At 45.3% G+C, this 24,043-nt stretch overlaps 1 long non-coding RNA gene, 2 other non-coding genes and 1 pseudogene across 3 annotated transcripts; 3 read left to right on the forward strand and 1 right to left on the reverse strand.

Annotated features, from left to right (window-relative positions):
- Positions 1–5,970: 5,970 nt before the first annotated feature.
- On the forward strand, positions 5,971–6,043 carry TRNAW-CCA (transfer RNA tryptophan (anticodon CCA)). Its single transcript has one exon. It is a non-coding gene; the product is annotated as a tRNA-Trp (tRNA).
- Positions 6,044–6,991: 948 nt separating this feature from the next.
- Positions 6,992–9,665, forward strand: LOC138430196 (ATM interactor pseudogene; annotated as a pseudogene).
- Positions 9,666–10,597: 932 nt separating this feature from the next.
- Positions 10,598–10,670, forward strand: TRNAK-UUU (transfer RNA lysine (anticodon UUU)). Its single transcript has one exon. It is a non-coding gene; the product is annotated as a tRNA-Lys (tRNA).
- An 11,955-nt stretch (positions 10,671–22,625) lies between these two features.
- On the reverse strand, positions 22,626–23,701 carry LOC138429987 (uncharacterized). Its single transcript, XR_011252945.1, has 2 exons — positions 23,571–23,701; positions 22,626–23,328 (listed from the first exon to the last, which is right to left on the reverse strand). It is a non-coding gene; the product is annotated as an uncharacterized lncRNA (long non-coding RNA).
- Positions 23,702–24,043: the final 342 nt, after the last annotated feature.

A 24,043-nucleotide genomic window follows, 5' to 3' on the forward strand; every position in this document is an offset into this window, starting at 1 on the left:
AAAGGTTGAATGTGTCCCCCACATTCATATACTGAAATCTCACTCCCAACAGTGATGGTATTTGGAGGTGGGGTCTTGGGAAGGTAGTCAGGTCATGAGGGTGGAGCCCTCATGATAAGATTAGTGCCCTTATCTGAAGAAACTAGAGAGCTAGGTCATTCCCTTCTACCAATTTCCAGAACAAGAAATTTGCAGTCTGCAACCTGGCAGAGGGTTCTCATCAAAATCTAGTCATGCTGGCACCTTGATTTCAGATTCCAGTCTTCATAACTGTGAGAAATAAACTTCTGCTGCTTATAAACCACCCTGTCTATGGTACTTTGTTTAAGCAGCTGGAACTAAGGCAAAGGCAGAAAGGTGCCTACTGATCTGATCTTGTAAGTGGCAGAATTTTGAGCTACTTAGGGCAGAAGGGAGTGTCCTGTGAGTTGAGGGAAGAATAGGATGTAATAAAGTAGAAATGGTGTACAGATTACTTTTCCAAGAAGCTTGATTGTGAAGGCAGGAAAGAGAATGGGAGCTAGGAGGAAGGCTCAGATTAAAGATGTGTGTGGGCACTTAGTTGGGAGAGATCAGACTAACTCAAGTATTTTACATGATGTATGGAAAGATCCAGTAATAACCATATAATTTATCATCCAATTCAGAGTTTTGCAAGAAAAAGGACACCAGACAAGTGTTAATTGGACAGATGCCAGGACACCTGGGACTTGTAATAAACACAGATATGTGCTGTGCTGTGCTTAGTCACTCGGTCGTGTCCGACTCTTTGTGAACCCATGGACTGCAGCCTGCCAGGCTCCTCTGTCCATGGGGATTCTCCAGGCAAGAATACTGGAGTGGGTTGCCATGTCCTCCTCCAGGGGATCTTCCCAACCCAGGGACTGAACCCAGGTCTCCAGCATTGCTGGCGGATTCTTTACCGTCTGAACCACCAGGGAAGCCCAAGAATACTGAGTGGGTAGCTTATCTCTTTGCCTGGAGAATCCCAGGGATGGGGGAGCCTGGTGGGCTACCGTCTATGGGGTCACACAGAGTCGGACACGACTGAAGTGACTTAGCAGCAGCAGCAGCAGCAGCTTACCTCTTCTGCAGCGGATCTTACCGACCCAGGAATCAAACTGGGGCCTCCTGTATTGCAGGCGGATTCTTCAGCTGAACTACCAGGGACAGAGCTCCATCCAAAGCTCGGGTTCTCTGTTCAAGGCAGTCCTCTGTGCACTTGGCAGTCGATTGCATTTTCTACCGGTAGGTGGCAGTAAAGAGCTTGTCGCTTAAATTTTTTTTTTTTTTGGAAAACGCAACTAAGTATTGGTAAAGGTTACTTTCAGTTCAGTTGAGTTCAGTTGAGTTGCTCAGTCATGTCCGACTCCCTGCGACCCCATGAATTGCAGCACGCCAGGCCTCCCTGTCCATCACCAGCTCTCGGAGTTCACTCAAACTCACGCCCATGATGCCATCCAGCCATCTCATTTTCTGTCGTCCGGTTCTCCTCCTGCCCCCAATCACTCCCAGCATCAGTCTTTTCCAATGAGTCAACTCTTCGCATTAGCCCCAGGCATATGCTCCAAACAGATTTCAAACTGGGTTTTACTTCCGGAAAATTTATTTTGTACCTTTTTGTGAAAAGAAACATTTCTAACAGCTCTCAAAGAGGAAATAACATTTGAGCAATTATAAAATATGTTAGTTGTGTTTTCTTAGTGAGTCATTTGACCTTTAAAATATGAACTTCTCTCTTTCTCCTAATACAGAGTAATTTCTATCAATGCCACTAATTCCATTCAGTACATGCATTGCTATATGAATACATTTCTTATTTGTACATATAAATTTTTTGATAGATCTTGGGGGACCTGGCTATTGAGAGATTACAAATATTTCAAAATGATTACAAATGATACCAAAATTATCTTTATCAAAGATAAGACAAGAGTTGGCCAAAGATTAAACATTTTAGAAGTTGAAAATGATAAAGTGAAAGAGCACACATTATTTAAGTCATCTTGGCAGAATTTAAGACTTAAAATTCAGAAAAAAAAACTCTAAAAGACAGAATTAGAATATTCTTTGCAGGCCTATCAAAGCTGAGTTCAAAACCCAGATTCGTATTTTGTGAGTTATGTGACCTTGAGCAAGGAAAATACATAACCTCTTCAGGTCTCAGATTTCTAATGTGTGAAATGAGACTCACAGGGCATACTTGGAGCATTAAATTGTTTTGAACACGAAAGAAGAAAACATGTGGGTGGACTTTCCAGGCGGTACAGTGGATAAGAGTCTGCCAGCCAGTGCAGAGGGCGTGGGTTCCGTCCCTGGTCTGGAAAGATTCCAGGTGGTGTGGAGCGCCTGGGCTGGGGCGCCGCGCCCACGGGAGGCACTTACAGCCTGTGCTCTGCACCAGGAGCCGCCGCGGCGATGACGTCCACGCACTGCAGCCGGAGAGGAGCCCCTGCTCGCCACTGCTGAGAAAGCTCTCACACAGTAATGAAGACCCGGTGCAGCCAAAAATAATAAAAGAAACACATGGGAGGTGGGAGGGGGGTTCATGTTTGGGAACGCATGTAAGAATTAAAGATTTTAAAATTAAAAAAAAATAAAAAATAAAGGACAACATGGCATACAAAAAAAAAAAAAGAAATACATTAATTAATAAGAATAGAAAACATATGGGCAAAGTTTATAAGTATGTTCCCTGCTCTCCTCCAAACATGAAGGCAGCTAGACCAAAATGAGGCTATTACAACTTTAACGCTTAGAAAATATATCACAAAGATTAAGAAAATGAAATTCTAATAGTTGCTTTAAAACAAAGCAAACAAACAATAAAACCCCCAAAAGGGCTGGACATGACTTGTTTTTTTTTCAACTTTACAACTCAATCCCGATTATTTAGTAAGAAATTTCCTATAAGGGAATATGGGGACAAAAAATTGCAGCATCTGGATTAGGGCCAGAATTCAAACACCTGGTGGTGAGTCCTTGGCCCTTTTTAAACTTCATGAATTGTATTGCTCTGTCACGTCCTCCACTTCCTCTTCAGCTTCATGGAAATGCTGAATGCCATCCACAATATCAGCCAGGTTGAACTGCATGCACGGTGGTCTCAGTACTGGAGGGGTCTACGCCATACCAACGCCCTGTTAACATTAGAGGCCATGGATGTTGAGATGTATCCTTTGGCCAGTCTGGAACTGGCAAAGCCAGCGTCACTAATGACTTTGACAATGAATAAGAAGTGTCTGCTGTCTCTCCAAGACTCCCCCAAATGCCCTTATTCTAGGAAATTCTACTGTCTCACTTCATCTCATCACGCAGGTGTCTTACCATCTCACATCATCACAAGCAGAAGAATGGTGAGAATACTACAGTAAGATACTTAGAGGGGAGTTCCCCAGTGATCCAATGATTAAGACTTCGTGCTCCCAATGCAGGGGGTCTGGGTTTGATCCCTGGTCAGGGAACTACGTCCCTCACAATGCGCCTAAGAGTTCAAATGCCACAATGAAGATTGAAGATCTTGAGCGCTGTAACTAAGACCCAGCACAGTTAAAAAAATAAAAATATTTTTTAAAAAAGATATTTTGAGAGACCACATTTCTATAACTTTTATGACAGTGTATTGTTATAATCATTCTATTTTATATTGTTAATATCTTACTGTGCCTAATTTACAAATCAAACTTTATCATAAGTATGTATGTATAGGAAAAAATAAAGTGTATAGGAAAAAATAAACTGTATATAGGGTTTGGTACTAGCTGTGGCTTCAGGGTGCCGAAACTGGGGGTCTTGGAACATAATCCCCTGTGGATAAGGGGGGCTATTGTCCATGTTTCTCAAATTACAAAATAATTTAATACCCTTTGAGTGACTTGGGTTTTATGCACAAAAGAAGACATTCATTTGTACCCTTCTCTGCCCTGATTTTTTTCATCTTGTTCCTCCTTGTTCGTTTGCTACTGGGAGATATGTGAGAAATGTTGCTTTTAGGAGATCAAAGAAAAAAAGTTTTCCTCCCATACCTTTGTGTTCTGTTTAGGTTAAAAATCAACATTGTTTTTCCACCCGCCTAAGGCATACCATTAAAATTACTTCAAAGCTTCTTGACCAAAATCTGTGCAGAGAAGCCTATGGCGAATTGCAGCGTGATAATTTTGCAAGAAATGAATTTCAAACGCTAGGAGGGAGGATGGTACTGGGTTTCCAAAATGACAGACATTACACTAATTCAGCAAGCGTATCAGAGGCATTCTGAGTCAGAGGACAGGATGATATTTTGATCTCAAAAGATAAAAGGGCAATTCCAAATAGCTAATTATGCATGGGGGTTCATTATCCGCATTGGCATAACTATTAGGGTGAATTTCGTCTGTGACAGTAGTGCCTGATCCCATCTTACACTCTGTTAAACAGTTTTCCCTTCTGATTTATACACAATGAGGTGAAGATCTCTTTCCCCTGATGCCTAGTGTTGGGGTACAAAGCCTATAATTACCTTCCATGGAGACGGCAATCAGATGCTTTGGCGACCTCATCTGATCTCTATAGAGGATTTGGCAGTCCAAGTGGGGTTTCTCGTGAGGTCAGAAGACCTGGTTTGGAATCCTAAATCTGTCACTTTCTAAAAGCATGACTTCAGATGAGCTACTTCATTCTCTGAGCCTCAGTTGCCTTGTCTGTAGGACGCGACAAAGAATGCCTACCTCATAGGACGTCTGAAAAAATAAACAGAATACTGTATGTGAAAACACTTCAGGTGTCTAGAAATGTTGGTTTCCTTTCTTCTAGGAGGCTGGAGAAACACAGAGGGTAGCGAGCTGTGTCAGTCAGCGACTGCTGCCGAAGAAACCACACCATAGCTCAGTGTTCACTCTTGTTCATGTATCTGCAAGTCAGGAGGGGTGACAGCTGTAGACTGTGAATTGGATGGGGTGGCTCTACCTTGCTTGCCTGGTTCTGGGGTTCATGCTGAAGGGACAGCCACCACCAGTCCTTTTTTATGGCACAGTCAGAAGCACAGGTGAGGTTTCTTCAGGTTGAAGTGCAGACGTGTTGGGTCACTGCCTCCCACAGGCCACGCCCAGTGTGTGTTGAAATACACGCCACCTCCAGCAGGGGGAGCTGTGAAGCCACACGCAAAGGGCATGGATGCAGAGAACTGGGAAAAACAAGGAACGCAGAGAAGCAAAAGCAGCCCCTATACCTCCTGGGTCAGTCAAGGTCAGGCTAATACAATGCCCTTGTTCCCTACGAGTGAAGGGATGGGGTGGGGGAGTGGTCCAAAGAGGGCGTGGTCTGAAGGCGCCGGCCACTCCTCATTTACAAAGCTATAAACAGTGGGACAGTGAGATTCACACAGGGCAGAGGCCCCTGCAATGTCAGAGGAACTCCTTGGTCTAAAAATAGACAAATAACAATGATGAAAATCACTTCTCCGCTATAACAACCATTTATCAAATGGCATTACAAAGAGGTCGATGGTGACTATCTGCTCCCTGAATTAATGGACGCTCCTGGATTCTCTTCTCTTTGACCTGGTATCAAAGAGGACAGAAAGGACTCCCCCGACCGCTCACTTTACACTCCAGGAGGAGCTCTGATACCATTCAAGGGAAGATGGGTGCTTCTGGAGGACGCATGCCAGGATGCTCCGGGGGAAGGAGTGTTGGGCGGGAGGAGGGGGAGGGCCACTGTTCCCTTCTTCCACTTGGGCTTCTCTTGAGCTGCCACTGGTTTGGAGGGACAAGGCCAGGCTGGGGTGCCTTCTGCTCAGGAGAGGTTGGACCACTGAAGGGAAATAGGATCATAGTGAAGCCCAAGAGAAGGAAGGCTTGATGCCTAGGCCTGCCTCTGCTCCTTCCTCCACAAACACTGACCCAGCCATCTGCTTCATAAAAGGCACTGAGCTGAAAGACTAGCAAGGCAAAGACTAATGGAGAGATGGACTAATAAACAATCACAGGGACTTCCCTGGTGGTCCAGTGGCTAAGACTCCATGCTCCCAATGCAGGGGGCCCAGGTTCGATCCCTGGTCAGGGAACTAGATCCCACATGCAGCAACTAAGAGTCTGCATGCCACAATGAAAAGACCTCACATGCATCAACTAAGACCTGGTGCAGCCAAATAAATAATAAATCCAAGCAAACAAAAAGCAGTCACAAAATACTGTGATTAGCGCCAGAGGTAAAAGGAAACCCAGGTGCTGTCGGAATCCAGCAACCTTGGAAAAGTTAAGGAAGACCTTGCGGAGGAGGTGTGATTCTTGGAATTAGCATGAGAGTTCAGTCCAAGTTCTAGGTCGTCAGAGGAAAAGGTGGAAAGTTCTGTGGAGTTTGCAAGGAAGCTCATGCACACCAGAAATGCAAAAGCGATAAGACAGAAATTCAAGTAGGAAAGAGAACAGGAACTCAGTTGTGATTCTGCCTGTGTATATGCCTGGCGAGGTTTAACTCCTTTTCGGTCATTTAACAAATACTATGTGCCTGGATCCAGCAAAGTTTAAGACATACATGACCCCTGCCTTCATGGAGGAAAGGACAATCAGGGTCACCACAGAGGAAGGACGCGTTGCCTGTGAGCCTCCAGGAAGGGGGTGTGGTCGTGCAAAGGGCATGCGGAAGGCTGGCAGTGGGAGGAGATGCTCTACCCCAGAAGTAGAGATGCTTAAAGTATTACAGAACCGCCCTGGTGGTCCAATGGTTAAGAATCCACCTGACAATGCAAGGGACACCGGTTCGGTCCCTGGTCCAGGAAGGTCCCATGTGCTGAGGGGCAACGAAGTCCATACACTGCAACAGAGAAGTCAGCGCGACGAGCAGCCACGCACCACCCCTGGAGAGGAGCCCCTGCTTGCCGCAACCAGAGAAGGCCCACGCGCAGCAGTGAAGACCCAACACAGCCAAAATAAATACATGCTAATTGTTCAGAAGACTGTAAAAAACCATTAAACTTAAAAAGTGTTACAGGTCCGGCCGCGGCGCGAGAGCCATGGCGGCTTCTGAGGTGGCGGCGGCGGGACCCGCGGCTCTCGCCTCGGGCGCCCCCGGCCGTCCCGGCGGCCGCGAGGGGAGCCGCCGCCGCCTCGGCCCGTGGGTGCCCCCCGGGCGGCTGAGAGGCAGCCGGCCGCGACCGCCGCCGGCGAGGCAGCAGCCCGCGGGTTCGGCGCCGCCGGCCCGGGAGCTCATCCAGCCGCCGGTGAGCGAGCGGTCCCGGGCCGTGCGGACCAACATCCTGTGCACGGTGCGCGGCTGCGGCAAGATCCTGCCCAACAGCCCCGCGCTCAACATGCACCTGGTCAAGAGCCACCGCCTGCAGGATGGCAGAGTAAATCCAACAGTAAGAAAAGATTTGAAAACTGTACCGAAATTCTACTGTTGTCCAACTGAAGGATGCCCTAGAGGCCCCGACAGACCATTTTCTCAATTTTCTCTCGTAAAACAGCACTTTATGAAAGTGCATGCTGAAAAGAAGCATAAATGTAGTAAGTGCAGCAATTCGTATGGCACCGAGTGGGACTTGAAAAGACACGCAGGGGATTGCGGCAAGACCTTCCCGTGCACGTGTGGCTGTCCCTACGCCAGCCGGACCGCGTTGCAGTCCCACGTCTACCGAACTGGCCATGAGATCCCTGCAGAGCACAGGGACCCACCTAGTAAGAAAAGGAAAATGGAAAGCTGCCTGCGCAGCTGGAAGCTGTCCAGGAAGACCGTTGAATCACTGAGCAAGCAGCCAGTTCCCCGACCAGACGCTCCAGAGCTAGAGACTTCAGAAATAAAGCTGCTGGCTTCCTTTGAAGACTCTTGCAGCTCTAATGCCAAACAATAGACTCTTCCAGCAGCTCCCAGGTACTCTCAGAAGTTGCTGTTACCAAAGCCCAAAGTGGCTTTGGTTAAACTCTCTGTCATGCAGTTTTCTCCCGTGCCTGTCTTTGTGCCTACAGCCGACTCCTCGGCCCAGCCTGTGGTGTTGGGTGTGGACCATCAGGGCTCTGCCCCCCGGTGCCGTGCACTTACTGCCCTTGTCCATTGGAACCCTGATCCTCGGCCTGGACTCGGAGACCTGCTCTCTCAAGGAGAGCCTCCCTCTTTCAAAAGTTGTAAATCCTGTTGCTGTTGAGCCGATTAGCACAGGTATTCAAGTGAACTTGGGTAAAAGTCCATTTAGCCCGTTACAAGAACTGGGGAACACATGTCAGAAGAACAGCATTTCTTCCATCAATGTGCAGACAGACCTGTCCTGCACCACACCACAGTTCATGCCGTCTGCACAGTGGGCCAGCCCTGACTCCTCTGTGTCATCCTGTTCGCAAACTGATTTGACATTTGGTTCCCAGGTTTCCCTTCCCATTAGTGTTCAAACTCAGACTTTTTTGCCCAGTTCTAAGGTAACCTCATCCATCGCTGCTCAGACTGATGCATTTACAGATGCCAGTTTCCAGCCAGGTGGGATCTCCAGAGAAACTCAGACCAGCGGAATGCAAAGTCCAGCAGATGACCGAGTACAGATGGACCAAGCTGTAATGTGTGGAAATATTTTTGAAAGTGTCCATTCATCATATGGTGTGTCTACAGACAATATTAGAAGCAGCAGCTTAGTAGCAGAGACTGTAACTCATGACTTGTTACCTCAGAACCACGCTAAAACTTTAACTCAAGATATTGAGAAATCCACACCAATTATAAACTTCAGTGCACCAAACAGTATGCTTTCGTCACAGAACACAACGGATAATCAGACCCAAACCATGGATTTACTAAGTGATCTAGAAAACATCTTGTCAAGTAACCTACCTGGTCAGACGCTGGACAATCGTAGTCTTTTGTCTGACACAAATGCTGGACCTGACACCCAGCTCCCATCTGGCCCAACCCAGAATCCTGCAATTGATTTTGATATTGAAGAGTTCTTTTCAGCCTCAAATATACAGACACAAACCGAGGAGAGTGAGCTTAGCACCATGACCACTGAGCCAGTCTTGGAGTCGCTGGACGTAGAAACCCAAACTGACTTCTTCCTTGCAGACCCTTCTGCCCAGGCCTACAGTTGTAGGGGAAATTCTAGCTTCTTAGGCCTTGAGATGTTTGACACGCAGACACAGACAGACCTGAACTTCTTTTTAGACAGTAGCCCTCGTCTGCCCCTGGGAAGTATCCTGAAACACTCCAGCTTTTCTATGAGTACTGATTCATCTGACACAGAGACCCAGACTGATGGAATCTCCACTGCTAAAAACCTGCCTGCCCTAGAAAGCAAAGTTCAGTTGAACAGTGCCGAAACACAGACCATGAACTCTGGCTTCGAAACTCTGGGGAGTTTATTCTTCACCAGCAATGAAACTCAGACAGCAATGGATGACTTTCTTCTGGCCGATCTGGCCTGGAACACGATGGAGTCTCAGTTCAGCTCTGTTGAAACCCAAACGTGTGCAGAACTACACCCAGTCTCCAACTTCTGAAAGTGGAGTCCACATCGGGGATGGATTCACAGTTCCCTTCTGGATTTAGAAGGTGAAGAACAGGGACAACAGTATTAACTCTACTGAATGTAGTTGACGATACAGTTACTTCGATTCTTTGAGGTTCTTTGCCTTTTTGTACTTGTAAACATGAAGTTTGTGTAAAAATTTGTGAGTGTATTATAAAGCGTAAGATGTTGATCTGAACATGATTGTTTTTGTGTTACCAACATTTGCCCTTTCAGTGTAGTCTTCCCTTTTTTTAAAAAAAATGTATTTTACACCTTTAAAACCCATCTTGCCATTTAGCTGAAGCCAAGCTCACCAGGACTTAGGGTACAAACTTCAGATCTTCAAAACATTTTCGTCAAAGCATGACTGACTTAAATTGCACCTAAAATACTCTTGCCAGTGCTTGTTAAGAGAGTCCTGTTCCCTGATAACATGTAAAGAAGTCTGATGCTGCACCGTCAGATTTAAACAACAACAGCTTCGCTTGCTTTGACATCTTAGTCTTCCCTAATTTGAAGACACAAAGGAAAACTACTGTTGTCTTTAGCTTCTGAGACAATTTGCATATAGCCAATGCCATCCCTGTATGTGAACTGTTACTGGTAGGAACATAAGTGTATAGTACTTTGCTCACACGACATGTTGCTGTACAATTATTGCTTAAAGTAGTAGCGGCAAGCACTTAGTGTAAATAGTGATCCTTTCAGTCTAAGTGACAGTAAGTCATCCTGACTATGGAAATGCTGGGCTGTAGAATCACGCGTTAGCTCATCCTGGAGTGTGTCCTACAAGCCATCCCTCCTGCACCCTACCGAAGGCCAGGGTGGTGCTCCAGAGCTGTTCCTCAAGGTGCACCCCACCCCCTGAGTCCGAGTTTTGTCGCTCTAAATGTTAAAAAACAATAAAAATAGTAATGTAAGGAGAAAAGGATATCCCCTGTTACATTTCAATACTTTTCATAAGCTTGCTAGGGCAAGAGTGCAATCAACAACTATAGTAAAGTGAATCTTCTTTTCATCCACCTCATTTTCTTCCTTGAATGAGGAAACACATTGGTCTAGCAAGAATAGTGTTTGTGCCTTGAGGATGGCAATTCTAGAAAAGATCCGTCTAAAATACGGCATTCTGCCTGGGTAGCTCAGCTGGTAGAGCATCAGACTTTTAATCTGAGGACCCAGGGTTCATGTCCCTGTCCAGGCACCAAAAAGTAAACAACTAAACAAAATAAAAATGTCTTTAAAAAAATAAAATAAAATAAAATAAAATAAAATACGGCATTCTGCATTATGTTGCTTTGTTTGTTTAGAGAGGGTAATACTGAACGGTCTTCAAAGAAAATGAAGTGAAGATCCAGCACTTCAAGAACACAGTATGTTTTGAGATGGCTGAGCAGTCAGGTACACTTGTAGGGTTTTTTGTATTTAGAAGATCCTGAGTTCTTGATTGTTGGCCAGCTTTCAGGCAAGTAAAAATCAATGCAGTCTGTACATTTTCCTAAGTTTACCCAAAATAATGCTCTGTTCCTTATGTGGCACACGCTTTATGCTGCTGAAGACTAAACCCTCAAAATACAACCTAAGGAAGGAACTAATAATTCATTAGAGAAAATCATTCGTGTTGCTACTAATTCCTATCCCATAGAAGAATTGGTGGTAATGGATAAATAACATGTCCTGGGCAGATGAACTCAACCTGGTAGATAAAAGTTTGCTTGGGTCACAGTTGCCTATGAATGTGGGTTTCAAAACAAACATAAAGCCTTAACTTAGTATTTCATTATGTTTTAGAATCATCACTGCCTTAACATTTCAAACATCTATTTCAGTTCTCCTAGTAAGGAGAAGTGCATGTTTGTTCTGGCTTTTTGTAAATATATATGCAGTGATCTATGGCTTTAAAAAAAAAAATCTGTGTGTCTGTGACAATGTTTGTTAATTCAGCCAACTGAATTATTTACAGAAAATTGAGCATGTCATAGTTCATGTACCAGTAAGAACTGTCCCCCACCCTGAACCTTAGTTCCCTGAATTGTTCTAAGATTATTTGTAAAAGCTGAAAACTCAGTGATTAAAGAGAAGTGAGAATTCTAAAAAAAAAAAAAAAAAGTATTACATAAGGAAATTCACTTCTGCTGTATAGAAAACAAGAAAAGCAACTGGGGTGGATAACAAGCAATGAACTTGTGATGCAGAGGCGGAAATTACATCACATTTTAAGTAATCAATCTGTAAGACATGTCAAAGATAGGAGAAACAAGCACGTGTGTGCTAAGCATAAATCAATAGGATGGCGCAAAGGAGAGTGTCAGTCTACACAGAGTGCTGGGAACACCAAAGCAGACCTTACATATTCATAAGACATGAGTCCTGCCACCTCCAGGTTGATGGCGACGCCGTTCCTGCCCTGGCCATACCTGGTGTCATCTACATCGCCCCGCGCATGCGGCTCAGCCCAGATGCAGGTGAAAGGCATGGAGGATGATCAGGCTGTTGGTGAGCCCCTCTGGCTGGGGTGCTGCCCTGAGGCTCTCCGACAGGGAGATACTGGCTCCAGGCCCCTTTCATCTGCCAAGCCCTCCTGTCTAACCCCTCCTCTGATCCTCATCATCAGTGAGGAGGCTGGTGTGGTAGGGGGAGAAACAAGACAGCCAAACCTGCAGGACCCAGAGTCCTGCCCTGCCTGCACCCCATTCTGAGCATGCTGACCCCCCCCCCCCGCCTTTCCCCTCGCTGCTTCCTGAGTCTTTTAACAACTTGCCGACTAGAGATGTATTAACACGTCTTGACTGGAGATGCATCAGTGTTCACTTGCATAACGAATCGCTGGCCACAGGCATTAGTTTCTGCAAAATCCCCCAGTCAATAATGTGTTCGGTTGATCTGTTAACCCATGTGATGCAAGCTCCTAAACGTGCTGTGCGAGGCTTTCTGCTCTGTGGCTTCCAGACTGTCTGCATGGTGTTGACCACAGCGTCAGAAGCATTTCCTGAGTCACATTGTGCTTTTTGAGTTTCTTCCACAGGTCAGCAACCTGAGGGTGAAGGGCATCTTAAAATTAAGATGTGTTTATCCAGGATTAGGGTTCCACCAGGAGGACTCAAACAAAACAGGGTAAGGGGATCTAGGGAGCTGGCAAGATGTAGGTTGAAGATCCTCTCTGAGGATCTAACTCTTAGAGTTGGATCATGGACACTAACTTGATGAGGGACAGAAAGGAGGAAAATAAAGGGTTATGTGAGTGGGAGGATGGAGGAGCCTGGTAGGCTTCAGTCCATGGGGTCACTAAGAGTTAGACAAGACTGAGAGACGTCACTGTCACTTTTCACTTTGATGCATTGGACAGGGAAACGGCAACCCACTCCAGTGTTCTCGTCTGGAGAATCCCAGGGAAGGCGGAGCCTGGTGGGCTGCCGTCTGTGGGGTCACACAGAGTTGGACACGACTGAAACGACTTAGCAACAGAGTGGGAGGAAGTGAGGGATCTGTATGCTGGAGGCCTCTGAGGGGATGGAGAAGGGGGAAGAATATGGCTGTGAGTGAGTGACCAGCCAGAAGGATGTAAGATTGTGGTGGGAATGAGCTATCTGAATGTGCGCCTTATGTCCATCATATAACTTTGAAGTGATGAAGTGTCTACAGTTCAGAATTGCCTCAATGGCACCTCTATCAACTCAGCGCTTAATTCTCAGCACTGCCTTTCATGTCTGTGTAATGCCTGGAAAGCCGCTGTACTACCTAGGATACCCTTCATCATCTCGACACTCCCTCCTTTGTTATTAACCCTTCACACAGCTAACTCAGCTCTTTCAGTGTAAGTTACCTTTCTGTTTCATTATACTACATGTTTATAAATGTCTTGACATTCGAATGGCTCAAACATTTTACAAAAATGTTTTGTTTTACATATACAGAATGGATAAAAAACAAGGGCCTACTGTATAGCGCAGGGAGCTATACTCAATATCCTGTGATAAGCCACAGTGGAAAAGATTATTTTAAAACGAATATATGTATAACTGAATCTCTTTGCTGTACAGCAGAAATTAATACAACATTGTAAATCAACTATACTTCAGCAAAAAAAATAAAAATTTAAAGCCCAAATGTCCTGTTTTAAAATTTAATTCAACTAGTGATTAAGTCGCTGCTGAGAGTGAGACACTGAGGCAAGCCCTGGGGTCTAATGGTGAAAAGATAAACATGATTCAGGGTACTTAGGCAGAGGTCTTGAGGGTGGGGACCTTAGCTCAGTTCAGTCGCTCAGTCGTGTCTGACTCTGTGCGACCCCATGAATCACAGCACGCCAGGCTTCCCTGTCCATCACCAACTCTCGGAGTTCACTCAGACTCACGTCCATCAAGTCAGTGATGCCATCCAGCCATCTCATCCTCTGTCATTCCCTTCTCCTCCTGCCCCCAATCTCTCCCAGCATCAGACTCTTTTCCAATGAGTCAACTCTTCGCATGAGGTGGCCAAAGTACTGGAGTTTCAGCTTTAGCATCATTCCTTCCAAAGATATCCCAGGGCTGATCTCCTTCAGAATGGACTGGTTGGATCTCCTTGCAGTCCAAGGGACTCTCAAAACACCACAGTTCAAAAGCATCAATTCTTCGGTGCTCAGCCTTCTTCATCGTCCAACTCTTACATCCATACATGACCACTGAGAAAACCATAGCCTTGACTAGACAGACCTTAGTCGGCAAAGTAATATCTCTGCTTTTGAATATACTATCTAGGTTGGTCATAACTTTTCTTCCAAGGAGCAAGCGTCTTTTAATTTCATAGCTGCAGTCACCATCTGCAGTAATTTTGGAGCCCAGAAAAATAAAGTCTGACACTGTTTCCACTGTTTCCCCATCTATTTCCCATGAAGTGATGGGACCAGATGCCATGATCTTCGTTTTCTGAATGTTGAGCTTCAAGCCAACTTTTTCACTCTCCTCTTTCACTTTCATCAAGAGGCTTTTGGGTTCCCCTTCACTTTCTGCCATAAGGGTGGTGTCATCTGCATGTCTGAGGTGATTGATATTTATCCCAGCAATCTTGATTCTAGCTTGTGTTTCTTCCAGTTCAGCGTTTCTCATGATGTACTCTGCATAGAAGTTAAATAAGCAGGGTGACAATATACAGCCTTGACGTACTCCTTTTCCTATTTGGAACCAGTCTGTTGTTCCATGTCCAGTTCTAACTGTTGCTTCCTGACCTGCATATAGGTTTCTCAAGAGGCAGGTCAGGTGTTCTGGTATTCCCATCCCTTTCAGAATTTTCCACAGTTTCTTGTGATCCACACAGTCAAAGGCTTTGGCATAGTCAATAATGCAGAAGTAGATGTTTTTCTGGAGCTCTCTTGCTTTTTCCATGATCCAGTGGATGTTGGCAATTTGATCTCTGGTTCCTCTGCCTTTTCTAAAACCAGCTTGAACATCAAGAAGGTCACGGTTCATGTATTGCTGAAGCCTGGCTTGGAGAATTTTGAGCATTACTTTACTAGCATGTGAGATGAGTGCAACTGTGCGGTAGTTTGAACATTCTTTGGCATTGCCTTTCTTTCGGATTGGAATGAAAACTGACCTTTTCCAGTCCTGTGGCCACTGCTGAGTTTTCCAAATTTGCTGGCATATTGAGTGCAGCACTGTCACAGCATCATCTTTCAGGATTTGAAAGAGCTCAACTGGAATTCCATCACCTCCACTAGCTTTGTTCGTAGTGATGCTTCCTAAGGCCCACTTGACTTCACATTCCAGGATGTCTGGCTCTAGGTGAGTGATCACCCCATCGTGATTATCCGGGTCGTGAAGATCTTTTTTGTACAGTTCTTGTGTGTATTCTTGCCACCTCTTCTTAATATCTTCTGCTCCTGTTAGGTCCATACCATTTCTGTCCTTTATCGAGCCCATCTTTGCATGAAATGTTCCCTTGGTATCTCTAGTTTTCTTGAAGAGATCTCTAGTCTTCCCCATTCTGTTCTTTTACTCTACTTCTTTGCATTGATCACTGAGGAAGGCTTTCTTATCTCTTCTATCTTTCCTTTTTTCCTTTGCTTTTCGCTTCTCTTCTTTTCACAGCTATTTGTAAGCCCTCCCCAGACAGCCATTTTGCTTTTTTGCATTTCTTGTCCATGGGGATGGTCTTGATCCCTGTCTCCTGTACAATGTCACGAACCTCATTCCATAGTTCATCAGGCACTCTATCTATCAGATCTAGTCCCTTAAATCTATTTCTCACTTCCACTGTATAATCATAAGGGATTTGATTTAGGTCATACCTGAATGGTCTAGCGGTTTTCCCTACTTTCTTCAATTTAAGTCTGAATTTGGCAATAAGGAGTTCATGATCTGAGCCACAGTCAGCTCCCGGTCTTGTTTTTGCTGACTGTATAGAGCTTCTCCATCTTTGGCTGCAGAGAATATAATCAATCTGATTTCATTGTTGACCATCTGGGATGTCCATGTGTAGAGTCTTCTCTTGTGTTGCTGGAAGAGGGTGTTTGCTATGACCAGTGCATTTTCTTGGCAAAACTTTATTAGTCTTTGCCCTGCTTCATTCCACATTCCAAAGCCAAATTTGCCTGTTACTCCAGGTGTTTCTTGACTTCTCTCTTTTGCATTCTAGTCCCCTATAATGAAAAGGACATCTTTTTTGGGTGTTAGTTCTAAAAGGTCTTGGAGGTCTTCATAAAACCGTTCAACTTCAGCTTCTTCAGTGTTACTGGTTGGGCCATAGACTTGGATTACTGTGATATTGAATGGTTTGCCTTGGAAACGAACAGAGATCATTCTGTCATTTTTGAGATTGCATCCAAGTACTGCATTTCAGACTCTTTTGTTGACCATGATGGTTACTCCATTTCTTCGGAGGGATTCCTGCCTGCAGTAGTAGATATAATGGTCATCTGAGTTAAATTCACCCATTCCAGTCCATTTTAGTTCGCTGATTCCTAGAATGTCAACGTTCACTCTTGCCATCTCTTGTTTGACCACTTCCAATTTGCCTTGATTCATGGACCTGACAATTCCAGGTTCCTATGCAATATTGGTCTTTACAGCATCAGACCTTGCTTCTGTCACCAGTCACATCCACAGCTGGGTATTGTTTTTCTTTGGCCCCATCCCTTCATTCTTTCTGGAGTTATTTCTCCACTGATCTCCAGTAGCATATTGGGCACCTACTGACCTGGGGAGTTCCTCTTTCAGTATCCTATCATTTTGCCTTTTCATACTGTTCATGGGGTTCTCGAGGCAAGAATACTGAAGAGGTTTGCCATTCCCTTCTCCAGTGGACCACATTCTGTCAGAACTCTCCACCATGACCGGCCATCTTGGGTGGCCCCACAGGGCATGGCTTAGTTTCATTGAGTTAGACAAGGCTGTGGTCCTAGTGTGATTAGATTGACTAGTTTTCTGTGGGTATGGTTTCAGTGTGTCTGCCCTCTGATCCCCTCTTGCAACACCTACCATCTTACTTGGGTTTCTCTTACCTTGGGCGTGGGGTATCTCTTCAGGGCTGCTCTAGCAAAGCGCAGCCACTGCTCCTTACCTTGGATGAGGGGACCTTAGGTGACATGCAAATCCATAAGAAATAGGAGGCAAGGGGGGCTGGGCACAACCTTTGAAAGAAAGACATAGCCCAAGGGCAGAACATAAACTGCTTAGAACCAAATGGGTCCAAGATGGAAGACAAGTCAACTTGTCTAGACCTTCATCCTCAGTATTGGCTCATTGTAACACATTTATAAGCTAAATGACATAGTCAGAGGCACCATGACAGATCCAAGGTCAACCTTCAAAGACCAAAATGTGGGCAGTGGGCCAACCCCTGGAAATCTCCACCCCCTTCCCCCAAATAGTTGGAATAATCTGCCCACTCATTAGCCTATGAAATGACCCAGCCCATGGAAGCTACCCACACCACATTTTGAGGCCCCCACACTTGCCCCCTGCCATGGCCTACGCTCTGTTAGTGGAACGTGTTTCTCTGTGAATAAAATCCGTTTTTCACCTATCACTTTGTCTCTCACTGAATTCTTTCTGTGATGAGATGCAAAGAACCTGAGCCTCAGTAAGTGCAGACACCAGCTGAGTGGTTCTAATGGGTTCAAGTCCTGAGGAGGGTTTTGTCTGGGTTTGAATACCAGCACATGGGCTCAAGTTCCATTCTGAGTTAAACAGTTTTACGTATAGCAGACTCAGGACCACCTCCAAAGCAGCCCACTCACCCACACAAGTTTGAAAACCTCTGTCCCACTGGATACTCACTTTGTTGCATGCAGAACTGAAGCTTGTTTGCATTTGTTGGCAGCTCCCCACAACATGTGGGATCTTAGTTCCCTGATGAGGGATCGAACCCTTGCCCCCTGCAGTGGAAGCATGGAGTCTTCACCACTGGGCCTCCAAGGAAGTCCCAGAGTTGCAGCTTCTGTGTTCCCTTCTCAGAGTTATCCAAAATAGTGTATCTGGGGAATAGCCTCTGGCTCACGCTTTTTTTTTTTTTTTTTTAAGATTTATTTATTTGCTTGTTTTTGGCTGTGCTGGCTCTTTGTTGCTGTACTTGGGCTTTCTCTAGTTGACATATATGTGCTTAGTTGCTCCCAGGTACCTGGGATCTGCCCAGACAGGGGATCGGACTCATGTCCCTTGCATTGCAAGGCAGATTCTTAATCACTGGAGCACCAAGGAAGCCCTGGCTCACATTTTTGCACTTTAATTGTCTCTGTGTGTGCCCATCAAAATATGTCATACTGTTTTGCTTTTCAAATCTACCAAAACAGCATATTTTAATTACTGTCCTACAACTTGCTCTTCTCACTCAATGTTCTATCTTCAAGGCCTTATTTGATATATGCGGACCTAATTCATTCACTTGGGCTTCTGTTTATTATGAAATTGCACCACTGGATGACTATGTCACAATGTATTTTGGCATTTCCCCACGGGATGGACATATATATATGAGTCACAATCTGCTAGGCATGGTTCTAAGTGCTTTACAAATTCTGGTTCATGTATCCTCATAGGTTGCATCATTCCCACCTTCATTTTACAAATGAGGAAACTGAGACACAGAGAGGCTAGCTAACCCACTCAAGGTCACACAGGGGATAAGTGGCAGAACTGAGATTCAAGCCCAGATGTGTCTCTCGCATGAGAGTGTTTCTCCTGAGCTGCGCTGGTGCTTTAGGTGCTCCCCACAGGGGCGCAGAGTCGACAGCATGCATGCACTGTGAACGTCTTACTGTACTTATCCTTATGCACATGAGCAGAGGTTCTTTCCTGGAACTGAGATTGATGGGTCCAGATGAGATCTCTCATTGTGATGAGTTCTTACAGCATTAACTAGACTGAGGAATAAAGCATCAGAGGAACAATTCTGAGGCTTTGACAGAATTCACAGCAGTTAAATAGTTCTTTGATATTTTATCCAGCTTTTAACCACAGGCTCTTTTCTGTCACTGTCATCATGTAAGAGGTGCTTAATAGATTATCAGATACTTTGCAAGAAGACAGAGTGGCCCACGTCCAATCAGCAACTCTTCTGAATTGCTTCATTCTCATCACAAATGCACTTTCACACAACCATATGTTGCTGTGTGCTCCATTTAGGAACTGAACAATTCCTCTGTTTAATTTCAGCCCATAAATTTCACTTATTAGTCTGCTAAACCACTTAAGAGGATTCTGTATTACTCTATATATCATTCTATACACTGGCCTAAACCAACAATTTTGAGCACATTTTTGTAATATTACTACAGTAAGAACAGAAGCTTTTGGTTTTGTAAACAGCCAGCACAAGCGGTCTAAGTCTTTGAGGATGTTTGTGTAGGTTCTCTCTTCCCACTGTCTTATCCAGGGACAAAGTAGTGCACCCTTGTCTGAAAAGGATCAACACACATGTTGCTGTCATAACCAAGGGGACTCATTAAATTCAACAAATAAAATTGTGTTACAGATGAGATGTCCCCAATGAGCTCAGACATGAAATGGAAATAGAATCAGGAGCATTTTGTTAATATTTTCTGAAGCCTTTTTGCTTTGGCTGAGTCTGAAACAGCAAACACACGGACTAGGACGTGCATCTCAGAAATGGTGAGGTCCAAGCTTGATGTTTCACCTCCTTCGGTTCATTCCTGGGCCGCTTCAGCAGGGGACCAGGGGAAGAACTGATCTGTGAGTCTGATGCAGATACATCCTGCCTCCATGGGCTTGTGTTTGAAGGCTAGCTCTCAGATCGTCAGTAGAGTGGTCCTGAGACCAGGTGGCACCTAAAACCCGGGATTCTTTGTCACCTGGACAAACATTTCCTTGAGCAACAAAATACAAAGAAACTACAGGGGACTAAAAATAACTGCATGCATGCCCATTTGCGGCAAATTATGAGTAAGGACACACAAAAAGACCGAAAACCCAACTGCCATTTCTGAGGAGTCTGGAGTGAAAGCAGGGAACTGCACGTGACCCCTGCTCACAGCACCACCAGGGGGGTGGGCAGACCACCTAAGCCACACCTCCAGCCCCGCCCCCGGGCCCGCCCCCACCCCCGCTCCATTTAAGGACCCACCCCAACCTTCACTCCACCTCAGAAATCAACCCACTCCCTCTCTAAGCTCCCTCTTGCTACAGCTCAAGTCCCCACAATGCCTCGCCTGAATTCCTCTACTGGCCTCTTATTAATTTCTATTGATTAAAGGATCCAAGAACCTCAGAAGTAATAATCACTTAGTCTCTGCAAACTGTCATTTCCTAATTTATAAAATGGGGCTAATACCATTTCCTCAGTTAATTAGGGACTTCTTGTATCAACTCAACATTTACTGAGCTCTCCAAATTCCCATTCTCAAGTTGCTGGCAATCCAGTAGGGCAATAGATCCCTGTGATTGTGCGTGTGTGTAACGCCAGGGAGGAAACCTTAATTTCCTAGCAGGTCACAAGAGGCACAATTTTATTGGGTAGATACTGTGGTACTCCCTTTCAAGGGAGAACTCCAGTACCTGTAGGTGAACTGGTGCCTTGAACTGGAAGAAACTAACAGCGCTACTTTGTGTGGAACACGAAAAGGGAGGCATCTGTTCCTGGGAGGAAGAAGGGAGGAAGGGACCCTGTCCTGCATGGGGGAGGAGTGACAGGGGAGCACCCTCAGTTGGTGGAACAAGCTTGTCCAAAGGGACATACAGAATCAGCCGTGATACAAAACCTTCCTCCATCCATCACTCCTGCCAAACCTCCAGAAAAATTGACATTGGCCACTAGTACTGTCAGAGTGAAAGGGATTCTCTTTTGGAGAATTCAAAGGCAACCAGTCCTCTTAGTGAAAGTCGCTCAGTCATGTCCGACTCTTTGCGACCCCATGGACTATACAGTCCATGGAATTCTCCAGGCCAGAATACTGGAGTGGGTAGCCTTTCCCTTCTCCAGGGGATCTTCCCAACCCAGGGATCGAACCCAGGTCTCCCTCATTGCAGACTGATTCTTTACCAGCTGAGCCACAAGGGAAGCCCAAGAATACTGGAGTGGGTAGCCTATCCCTTCTCCAGCAGATCTTCCTGGCCCAGGAATTGAACCTGGGTCTTCTGCATTGCAGGCAGACTCTTTACCAACTGAGCTATCAGGGAAGCCCAGTCCTCTTAATTATACATAATACAAAAGTGGTTTTCAAGGTGGGGGTCAGGATCCACTGGTGCATCTGAGGGCAACTTAGTATGCATGCCCAGAACTTAACAAGTATATATGTGTGTGTGTGTATAGCAGAACGTAAACATATATTATTTTACATATAATAGAACAAAAATATATAATAGAACAGAATGGAAAAGATCAGGGAATCTTGCACAGAGTAAATGTAAGAATACTTCTTGAAATGTTTGTATGTGTCTTAGTCTAGTTGGGCAGCTTGTAATCAATAGAAAATTATTTCTCATAGTTCTAGGGGCTGGGAAGTCCAAGATCAGAGTGCCAGCATGGTTGGATGAGGGTTCATTTCCTCATTCACAGCTAGCACCTTTTTTCTCCCTTAATTTTTATTACAGTCTAGTTGCTTTACACAGAGAAGCCAATGGCACCCCACTCCAGTACTCTTGCCTGGACAATCCCATGGACAGAGGAGCCTGGTAGGCTACAGTCTATGGTCGCTGAGAGTTGGACACGACTCAGTGACTTCACTTTCACTTTTCACTTGCATGCATTGCAGAAGGAAATGGCAACCCACTCCAGTGTTCTTGCCTGGAGAATCCCAGGGACGGGGGAGCCTGGTGGGCTGCCGTCTATGGGGTCGCACAGAGTCGGACACGACTGAAGTGACTTAGCAGCAGCAGCAGCAGTTGCTTTATAATGTTGTGTTAGTTTCTACCATATAGTAAAGTGAATCAGCTACAGTATAATTATTATAGTAATTAATATAGTATACAGTATTGTATACATAATAATTGATACAGTATATAGTATTGTGTATATAGGAATTAATACAGTATATAGTATTGTGATTATAATAGTAATCTTGACAGCTCACTCTGCCAGACGCCTAGAGTCTTTATAAGAGGAGTCTTGACACCCTTGTCATTGAAGTACTATTTATAGTTGCCAAGGGGTAAAAGTAACCTTATGTCCATGGAGGGATGAATGGATAAACAAAGTTATACCCATACGATGGGATATTATTCAACCTTAAAGCAGAAGGAAATCCTGGCCTTTACCACAACACAGATGAACTTTGAGGACATGATGTTAAATTAAATAAGCCAGGCACGCTAGAACTGCAGGATTCCACTTCTATGATGCATATCTAAACGAATCCAAGTCACGGAAACAGAAAGTAGGGACTTCCCTGTGGCTAAGACTCCCTGCTCCTAATGCAGAGTGGCTGGGTTCAATTCCTGGTCAGGGAACTAGATCCCACATGCCGCAGCTAAAGATCCCGCATGTCAACTGAAGATACCACATGCTTCAGCAAAGACCCGAAGCAGCCAAATAAATAAATAAAATGAAAATAACTATCAAAAACGATTTTTAAAAAAGAAACAGGAAGTAAATGGGGATTGCCAGGGGCTGGGGAGGCCAAGGGGAATCAGGAATATAGAATTTTAGCCATGCAAGATGAAAAAGTTCGAGAGGTCTGATGAACAACAGAACATGCATATAACATGCTATAGCGTATACTTAAAAATTGTTGAGGTTAAACTTCTGTTTTGTTTTCTAACACATACACAAGTACATCTGTGGAGAAGGAAATGGCAACCCACTCCAGTATTCTTGCTTGGGAAACCCTGTGGACAGAGTCTGGTGGGGTACAGTCTATGGCGTTGTGAGTCTGACATGACTTAGCGACTAAACAACGGCGAAACACGCAACAGGAGTCTTCACTCAGGTTCCCCACCGCGGGGATGAACAGCTCCTACCGTCCTGATTCTCCCACTTGTCTGTCTGCTTTCAAGGTCCTTTGGATCTTTCTTGGCATCTCCGCTGAGCCCCCTTAGACAGCCCTCTTGCTCTGGGCTTTGATTTGTGGGAACTCCACTCCCTGTCGGAGGCCACCCTGGCCTCCCAGGCCTGAGGGAAGCTCGCCTGACAGGCTGGTAAGAAAGAGCATTGCCGACACCCTGGGCCCGCGCATCCCCTGCCTCACCTACTTCACCGTGCAGCCTGGTCACAGCCTCCCCTCCACATCTCCCCAAACACGGAAAACACCTGAAAAGGTCCCGGGCACTCTGCTTCTTTCTCTCTCCACTTTCCACCCACTTGCTTCCTCCTGGTAAGAGGACTGTCTGCTCCTCGAGGATATGTGAGCTCAGGGCCACCTGGAGGGTCACGTGGTCCGCCATGGGTCCATGGCTCCGAGGATCCTCAGCAGCCGCGCTAACAAAGATCAACTGAAACGGAAGAGAGAGAAGATGGAGGTCAGCTCAGGGGGGATACTCACCTGATTTTTCAGTCCTTTCCCTTTACTGTGGTGGCCGGGAGGGCCCAGAATGCAAATCAGATAGTTTCAACCCCCTTCCCCAAACTCTCAGTGGCTCTCTGATGCCCTCAGCAAAAAATTCACACCCCAGCCTCAGTTTACCAGGCCCCTCATCCCCACCCTCCCTCAGCTCCCTGTTGGCCACTTCCTTACTTGTAACTCCTCCAGGGCTTCAGAACGGCCTGCTGGGACTTTTCTGGGGGTCCAGTGGTTGAAACTTCACCTTCCCAACGCAGGGGGTGCAGGTTCAATCCCTGATCAGGGAGTTATGATCACACATGTCTCTGGGCCAAAAAACCAAAACATAAAACAGAAACAATATTGTAATAAATTCAATAAAGACTTTAAAAATTATTCATGTCAAAAAAAAAGTCTTAAAAATAAAACACATTACCTGTAGATAAAAAAACCACATAACTACCTGTAGACACTCCCTCCCACCTTGGACTTTTGTTTCTGCATTTGTTGGGTTCTCGGCCAGCTCTCGTTTCTACAGCTTTGCGACCTGGCTAATTCCTATTTATTTTTCAAGTCTTAGTAGACTCCACAAATAAAGGCAACTTAATTGTCTGCCCCACCATCTAAGGACTCCTCTGGAACAGAGCATTTTTATGGAAAAAAAAAAG

The sequence above is a fragment of the Ovis canadensis genome, chromosome 25 (genome assembly GCF_042477335.2).
Source record: "Ovis canadensis isolate MfBH-ARS-UI-01 breed Bighorn chromosome 25, ARS-UI_OviCan_v2, whole genome shotgun sequence".
Classification (NCBI taxonomy): domain Eukaryota; kingdom Metazoa; phylum Chordata; class Mammalia; order Artiodactyla; family Bovidae; genus Ovis; species Ovis canadensis.